The sequence below is a fragment of the Crinia signifera genome, chromosome 11, assembly GCF_055691185.1.
Source record: "Crinia signifera chromosome 11, ASM5569118v1, whole genome shotgun sequence".
Taxonomy (NCBI): Eukaryota; Metazoa; Chordata; class Amphibia; order Anura; family Myobatrachidae; genus Crinia; species Crinia signifera.
This window is the reverse complement of record NC_139227.1, coordinates 85,860,123-85,869,438: the sequence shown is the minus strand read 5'-3', so window position 1 is coordinate 85,869,438 and position 9,316 is coordinate 85,860,123. Positions and strand designations below refer to the sequence as shown.

The window sequence follows — 9,316 nt, the reverse complement described above, 5'->3', positions numbered from 1 at the left end:
GTTTGAATTCATTGTGGAGAACCACAATCTGGAGCATTTAGTTACATTTTCTGGGCATTTGAATTGCTGTTATCACTGGTTTAAAAGTGACTTTTTTTCTGCAATGTGATTGGTCCACAAGTGAGTTTCCTGTCAGTCAGGGTATATAAGACAGACCCTGGGCCATTTGGAGTTAGGTCTCTGATGGAGTAGGATCTCTTGTTATATATGGCCTGATGTCTTGACAAAGGTCTGCAAGACAGACAGAAACGTTGACGTCTGATTCTTTTTATGTAAGAATAAAGTTGTAAGTTAACCTTATTGGAGTTGGCTGCGAATTGGTGAGTGCTCTCCCTATCTTTTCTATTTTTGCATTGTACCTTGGATTGGAGCACAACCGTGCTGAATTATACCCTATTGGTGTGCGGATAACCTGTTGAGATATATATATATATATATATATATATATATATATATATACATATACATATACATATACATATATATATATATATATATATATATATATATATATATATATATATATATATATATATATATACACACACACACAGGGCTATTTTTTCAGAAGGCTCCAGCAGGAACTGAGGCCCTTATTCTAGTTCACTCTTTCTGACAAAATATTTCTTAGATGGACAAAACCATGTGCACTGCAGGTGAGGCAGGTGTTACTTGTGCAGAGAGAAATAGATTTGGTTGGGGTTTTATACCTGCCTCACCTGCAGTGCACATGGTTTTGTACATCTAAGAAATATTTTGTCAGAAAGAGTGAACTAGAATAAGGGCCTCAGTTCCTGCTGGAGCCTGCTGAAAAAATAGCCCTGTGTGTATATATATATATATATATATATATATATATATATATATATATATATATATATATATATATATATATATATATATATATATATATATATATATATATATATATATATATATATATATATATATATATATATATATATATAGAGAAGTGGTTGCGGCCCGGCACTCCTGCCAATGGTACAGCGTACCCAGGTGCCTTCTGGATCAGATTTGTAGAATGAAAGAAAGAGACAGGCAGCGGCACTCTTAGGAAGTTTTCAAATGTATTCAAACGTGACCAAACCAACGTTTCGGGGACTAGCCCCTTTGTCAAGGTGTAGGTAGAACCGTTCTACCTACACCTTGACAAAGGGGCTAGTCCCCGAAACGTTGGTTTGGTCACGTTTGAATACATTTGAAAACTTCCTAAGAGTGCCGCTGCCTGTCTCTTTCATTCTATATATATATATATATATATATATATATATATATATATATATATATATATATATATATATATATATATATATATATATATATATATATATATATATATATATATATATATATATATACACAAACAATGGACCCAGCACTCCAATCACCAACAGTATATGCCCACGGTGCCTCCTAGCAAGTTCCAAGCAGGTACCTATAAATAGCAACAGTGTCCTAGAGCGGAGAGAAGTGGCACTCGAGGGACTCAGACCAAATAGGAGGAGCAATCAACATTTCGGTTTAATAACCTTTGTCAAGATTGACAAAGGTTATTAAACCGAAACGTTGATTGCTCCTCCTGTTTGGTCTAAATCCCTCGAGTGCCACTTCTCTCCGCTCTAGGACACTGTTGCTATATATATATATATATATATATATATATATATATATATATATATATATATATATATATATATATATATATATATATATATATATATATATATATATATATATATATATATATATATATATATATATATATATATATATATATATATATATATATATGCAATGTTGAGGAGGCACTCCTAGGTGAATCGCTTGTATGTCCAGGTGAATACAGATAATATAACTCCGGTGCCCTCCTGAAAGTAATCCAGCTGCTGCCGGTAATATGGACCCCCCGTTGGCGGCACTCGGAATAACAGACACCACACAGGGGTTGACCAACGTTTCTGTGCCGATAACTGTAAGGGCAGCAGACAAGGGTGACGGTATCGTGATCTTGGACACAGGTGATTATGTGACTGAAGTAAATTCACATCTAGCTGATACCACCACATATTTACCATTATCTAAGGATCCGACAACATGTTACAAGGCTGAACTTGATGGGATTTTAGAGCACGCATTAGCTGATTGTGCCTGTTCTATATTCCATCCCGAAGATTTAACAAAAATCCGGTGAAACCTCCGGGCAGACCGATCATCTCTGGCTGGGGGTCTCTTTACCAGATTATTTCACGGTATCTCGATGTGTTTCTTCAGCCCTGTGTACAGGGTGATGCATATTATCTTAAAGACACCAATATGTTGTTAAATAAGTGAATGGATCTGAAGGAGGTTCCACTAGATTGTGTGATGTGTACAGTTGACATTACAAGCCTGTACACGTGTATACCACACGGTGCAGGCTTGGACGCCGTCAGGACACTCATCACTGCCAATCCCCTATACTGTGGCCCTGAGGTCAATTTCTTTTTAAAGTTATTAGAGATGACGCTAACCCAGAACTACTTTACTTTTAATGGCAGATTTCGTACATGTTTGCAGTGGAGAGGGCTTTGTTTATTGATAACCCTATTACCAGGGGGTCGTTATTATAGTACACCCGGTACATTGACGATCTCCTGGTATTTTGGTCAGGGGATGTGAGTGTCTTACATGATCTGATTGATACACACAATGCTACTTGTTCTCCAATCAAATTTACGTATTTATCGAATGCATCCTCTATACACTATTTGGATGTGGAAATTCGCATTGTAGATGGTAAAGTGGAAACCCTGCTGTACAGTAAGCCAACTGACAGGAACAATATTCTACTTAATTCAAGTTTCCACCCTGCCCCCCTTAAAAAAGGCCTCCCATTTTCCCAGATGCTCAGAGCACGGAGGATCACAAGCAATCAGGGCGACTTGGAGGAGTCCTTGTCTAGTATGGTTGTTAAATTCAATCAGAGGGGGTATGATATGCCATCTCTACTTAAAACTAAAGAGAAAGTTTAAAATGATCCAGAGAGGAATCTCTGATTTCTCGCACCTCAGCCAAAAAAATTGACCAAAAAATCATCTGGGTCAACACATTTCACCCTGAAAGCCAAAATATTGGCAAAATTTCCAAAAAGCATTGGCCAATAGTGTCCACTGACCCCTCTCTGCCAGCGCTCAAGGGGAAGACCCTCATGCACTCCTACACCAGAGGGAGGAGCTTGAGAGACTTCCTAGTGAAAAACGATGTGTCCTTCCCTGTGGCTAACAATGCCCCTTTTTGGGGTAACCCCAGGAAAGGGTGCGTTAAGTGCACTGGTTGCACTACCTGTAGTTACATGGTACCATGCAAATCTTTCTGTCACCCGTACTCAGGGAAGAGGTTTAAAATACGCCACCGGGTCGGGTGCAACACCAAATACGTAATTTACCTTATCAGTTGTCCCTGTGGGAAACATTATGTGAGGAAGACCGATAGGTCTTTTAAAGAGAGGGCCGCGGCCCATCGGTCAGCTATAAAATCAGCTATCCAGTCCGGCCACCATGAGCAACCTGTGGCCCGGCATTTTGCCGAGGCCAAACATAATCTTGCCTCCCTACGATACTGAATAATAGATCATGTACCGCCTCTTAAAAGAGGGGGAGACAGACCACTCCGACTTCTCCAGCTGGAGAGTCGGTGGATCTTTACATTGGAGACTCTCAGCCCCAGAGGTCTCAATGAGAACCTGGGTCTCACATGTTTTTTGTAATACATTAAAATTGCTAGCACATATTATAAAATCAACGCAGTTTGTACGTACTTGGCCATATATTGAACCACCACCCTGTTTAAAACATTTGTGGTTTAAGTTACAATACCCTTTAGCATGTGTGGCAGTCCTAAATCTTAACCCACGAGAGTATATGCCTTAGCAGTGAATAATCAGGCATTTACGTATGTTACCATGGGAACAAAACATACTGTTTACTAGGATTGCATTTATTGCTTTATCAGTGCAGGAGACTGCGATCAGTCATATTCTCTTCTAATATTGTTTATTTGCACGGTTTTATTGGTATTTATGTATTTTCAATTTGTACGTAAGTTAATGTATTGTATTTTTGTATTTACAGATCGTTGCCAGGAATCCGGCTTTGTTGCACACGTGGTCCTGCCGTGCATCCCGCCGCACCACCCAGAGCTGTGATGTCATCTTTAGATGCCGGATCGGGAGGAGGTGACGGGCGGTACGGAGGATCAGGTAGGGTATTTATATGTTCACTGTTTGTATTTCTTTTGTTCCTGCACCTTGATAAAAGTGCCGCTGGGCACAGAAACGTCGGTCAACCCCTGTGTGGTGTCTGTTATTCCGAGTGCCGCCAACCCCCGTCTATATATACTGTATATATATATATATATATATATATATATATATATATATATATATATATATATATATATATATATATATATATATATATATATATATATATATATTTTTTTTTTATTACAAGACTGTGGTGTGTGCCCCCATCAGATTATTATATCCTACACTGCTACATAAATGGGACACATGGATATATATATAGATAGATAGATAGATAGATAGATAGATAGATATAATATATATATTGTCACTTGTATAGTGCTTGAAGGCATGTATATACAGGTTTCTGGCATATGTGTTTTAAATCCACAGGAGATTTGCTGGTTCTGCTGTGAGCTATTGGGCTCTTTATAAGAACTGGGATCGGGTCCTGGGGTTGGGTGGTTGAAGAGAGGGAGGGTTCACCATTCATTAGGCCCAGTTCGGTTCTTTGGCTGTTAGCCTCACAGAAGGTTTATCAGTGCCTCCACCTGTGAGAGTCTTGTGAAAAGGCTGTCAGACTGGGAGTTAAGCTGCCCTTACACGCTGCTGAGCCGATGTGTGCTTTGAGGTGCACGCTCCCGCGCACCTCATCGCACAGTACAAAAAGTATGTGCTTGCACATACTTTTTGTACTTAGGTTTCATCAAATTGCATCGCATTGCATGCACAACGCATGCACATGCAATGCAATGCAATGTGATCCCTGCTATTGCAGCCCACAACGCATGCCCGCATCAGGACGTGTATGGGCTGCTTTAGGGGTCTCTCTGCCTGGGTATGAATCATTAGGTCACCAGCATTATGTAGCATACCTCCCAACATGACCCTCTCCAGGAGGGACACATTACTCTGTTTCTGGGCTTTCCTCTTTATTTATGATTACCATCACCTGTGGTGAAACACCTTTCTTGTCCATTAACCTGTTTAAAACAGGTGATGGCAGTCATTAATTAAGAGGAAAGTCCAGAAACAGAGCATTGTGTCCCTCCCAGGGAGGGTCATGTTGGGAGGTATTTGGTAGACAAGCATTAGGTCTACTCTACACCATTAGGTCACCATGCATTTAGGTCGACATGATTTAAGGTCGACATGCAGGAAGGTAGAAATGACTTTAGGTTGACAGGGTCATTAGGTAGACATGGGTAAGGTCGACTTTGAAAAAGTTGACATGTTTTTTTTTAACTGGAATGTCAACACAGTCAACATAAACTCTAAAACGTAGTGCTGCGCTCACCATTCTTTGGGCACGGCACCTGATGATAGGGCATGAAATATCGCCTGTCGGCACATGTCGTGTTGACATGGAAACCAAAACGTACCACCGCGTCCCCTCGCATGGCTCGCTACTCTCGCCGTGCTTCTGTTTATTCACGCCCTAGTGGATGGTAGGGCATGAAATACCGCACATTTTTGCTCAAAAAACAGTGAAAAACCCCATGTCGACCTAATGACCCTATCGACCTTCCTGCATACCTTCCAACATGACCCATTGCATTCGGTACACAATGCTCTGCTCCTGGACTTCCCTGGTAATGTAGGATTGCCAGCACCTGTGTAGAACTAGGTAATTGACGAGAAGGGTGTTTCAACACAGGTGATGACAATCCTACATTATGCAATGGGTCATGTTGGAGGGTATGCTTCCGGCATGTCTACCTTAAGTTATGTTGACCTAAATGCTTGTCCACCTGATGGTGTCGACAAGGCCAGCTCTATTATTAGGCAGCTGCCTAGGGTGCCAGGATCTGGGGGGTGCCACCAAGTCTATGTAAAAAATCAAGGCCATCTATGAGGATCTTTGTTGTACTTAATGCAGGTGTCTGCTGTGGAACTTCTAAGACATACCTCCCAACATGACCCTCTCCAGGAGGGACACAATGCTCTGCTCCTGCACTTTCCTCTTAATGTATGATTGCCATCACCTGTGTTGAAACACCTTTCTTATCAATTAACCTGTTCAGCACAGGTGTTAATAATCCTACATTAAGAAGAAAGTGCAGGAGCAGAGAAATGTGTCCCTCCTGGAGAGGGTCATGTTGGGAGGTATGTCTAAGACCTCACCTCCATACATTCTGTTGAGGCTTTATTTCCTACTTTTCTGCCCCCCCCCCCCCCTTCTTGTACTCTTGTTGATGGGGGGGGGGGGGGGTAGGGTTACCACCTAGTCCCTTTAATTCCGGACACATGTTAATTACACAGGTTCTGTGGCAGTTTAAAATCAGGTGAAGTGGAGTATTGAAGTCAGCCAGCCACAGAACCTGTGTAATTAATATGTGTCCGGAATTAAAGGGAGGGGGGGGGAGTAGGTTGAAGTTTTGCCTAGGGTGCTGAGAAGCTGTACACCTAAAGCCTTTAAGGCTATTTCACACGCTCCGGCTCCTGTCGGGCGGCAAAACCCTGCATGGCCAGGAAGCCGGCACGGCATTTGTCGCACACAGCAGACAAATGTGTCCATTCACATGAGGCGGCCACATATAAATAGCCCTATTGCTTACCTACCATCATGCTAGTGACCCAATGACCACATCCCCTCTGCCTGTGGGAAAGGAAACACTGTGAAGTGCTCTATGTGGGAGATAACCTGTGACTGGTATGCATCAGGTTTTTTTTTTGTGAATTAGGAAACTGTCCTGTGTATTAGGACCTTATTCTACTTCACTCTTTCTGACAAAATCCTTCTTAGATGGACAAAACCCTGTGCACTGCAGGTGGGGCAGATCATGATGTTACTTGTGCATAGAGAATTCGATTTGGGTGGGGTTTTACTTCAAAGTGAGATCTATATTGCAGTGTAAAAATAAAGCAGTCAGTATTTTCCCTGCACAGAAACAAAATAACTCACCTAAATCTAATTCTCTCTGCACAGTTTACATCTGCCCCCTGCAGTGCACATGGTTTTGTCCATCTAAGAAGGATTTTGTCAAAAAGAGTGAACTTGAATAAGGGCCTTAGTTAGAGCCAGATGGCAAGGATTTATTTTGATGCTTTATTTCTGTTTTGTTTGATTGACTAATGAAGCTGGTTGAGGCCAGTTGCACCACAGTATTGTATTTATTTGTGACCTTCCAGCTGCTGCACCTTACTACCTACTCCAGGAGATGATATCTGTTCCCCTGACCCCCCTACTATCTATCTCTCTTCTCAGTGGCTTAACTATAGCTCCGCAGCCCCCGCGTTGGTGGGGAATGCGCAGAGAAAGTGTGGGCGCCGGGGTCTGCGGGGCTATAGTTACCCGCTGCTGTCAGCCGGTACCTGGCCTGCTGCATCTGTGGTCACGGCCCCATATCTCTCGGCGCCTGCTCCTGCTGCTATAATGAAAAGTGACACTTACAAAATGGCTGCCCCCATACTGCAGACAGTTTTTGAGGATGCTGTAGGAGCGAAGTTCAGCGAGCCCAGTAAGTACTGGACCTGCCGAAGTTGTGCCTTCTTACGCGGCAAGCATTCCCTTATGAGCCCCAGCAACTTTCTGACAGCCGGCAGCCGTGTCGATCTCGATGCCGAGATATGAAATTACGCAAGTGGGCCCCTCGGTCTTGTCCGCCGCGACCGGCACCCCGAGGTTTTGGAACACCTGTATCGCTGTGGACAACACAAAAGCGCAGGTGTCCCCGTCTCCAGGTCCCACAAAGAGAAAGTCGTCCAGGTAATGTGCCACTCCAGGGCACCCTGGAGCTTTCTTGGGCACCACGCCTAACGGCGAGAAGCACAAGTCGCTCAATGGTTTAGAGGGGAATGGGCCAACCATTCTGCCCAACGCTACCTCAGCCTGTACCTTCTGTCTCACCACCTCGGGGAACTCCATTGCCGATTTAAGATTCCTGTGGGACACCACCCTAACATTCTCCGAAATTGGCAAACTAAAACCATAACGAAAACCGTGTGATAAAAACAAGGCGTCCTCCCTGTTAGGGTAGGATCGCAACCGCAGCTCCAACTCCTCTAGGACTATGGGGGAGGGGGCCTTACTTAGTGCCAGCGTTGTGCTCGCCACCCGTGCCTGACTTACAGGACTTGGCCGGGTGGTTGGCTCCACATTTGCGGCATTCGTGGTGAAAACGGCATTTCGCTCCGCTGTCGCACTTGGAGTCATTAAACGCGTTGCACCTGACCTTGGCGGAGGGTTTGGACCCCTTTTTCCCCCCAAGAAATGGCTTATTTTTAGTTGACTCTGCTCCTGGATGGCCCTTCCCGATGACCTCCAACCAAATTTCGAAATGCTTAAGGCCCATGGGCATTACGCGGGTGCCGTCGTGTGTCAGACGAAACTTGTCGTTATAGTCCCTCCACGCCGTGCCCTTGTAAGCCATGAATGTCTCGTTAACCAAGAAGATGTACCTGAGTACATTGTTATGTTCCTCAGGCCTGGTGTCGAGGTAGCAGGACCCAAATATGAGGAAACCCTTGAGCCAGTTCTGAAAGCTCCTGTAAGGGTTTTCCCCTGCCCCAGCAGCTTTTTTGGCCTTTTCGTGCTCCTCTTTCATTTTGGTCGTCAATACAAAGACGTCCACGAATTTCCCCTTGGCTATCTTCCCTTTTATGCCCTTGCGCAAGCCGCGGGATACCGCTGTGTTGCTGCAATGGACCATGTCCGTGGAGGGCTGTGTCTTCTCAGTGGGCTTGACTTTAGGGGCCTGTTTACTACCACCCACCTTCTTTGCTACCGCACGCGCCACTAACCGGGCAGGTTTACGGGGGCGCCTACCGGTATCTGACCCATCACTGCTACCAGATGACTGGCCAGACGTGGAACAAGCAGAATCAACATCGTCATCATCATGCTCACCATCGCCTGGTACGTCCATCACGCCAAGAGACCCGGCAGCTTGAGATGTTCCTGCAGCGGCCACAGGGAGGCCCGATGTTGCTTCAGCTGTGGAAGTTGGCGTCGTGTATGCCATTATGCGGTTCATGATTGCCATCTCTGGAAGGACGTGCCGCCTCTGGTAC

At 43.9% G+C, this 9,316-nt stretch overlaps 1 long non-coding RNA gene across 2 annotated transcripts in view; it reads left to right on the top strand.

Moving 5' to 3' along the window:
• The first annotated feature begins 190 nt into the window (after positions 1–190).
• Positions 191–9,316, top strand: part of LOC146046284 (uncharacterized) — an 86,593-nt gene continuing 77,467 nt past the window's right edge. For both annotated transcript variants that reach the window (XR_014465833.1, XR_014465832.1), the window contains exons 1-2: positions 191–320; positions 4,131–4,258. This is a non-coding gene — a long non-coding RNA (uncharacterized LOC146046284). The remainder of the gene's footprint in view (positions 321–4,130; positions 4,259–9,316) is intronic.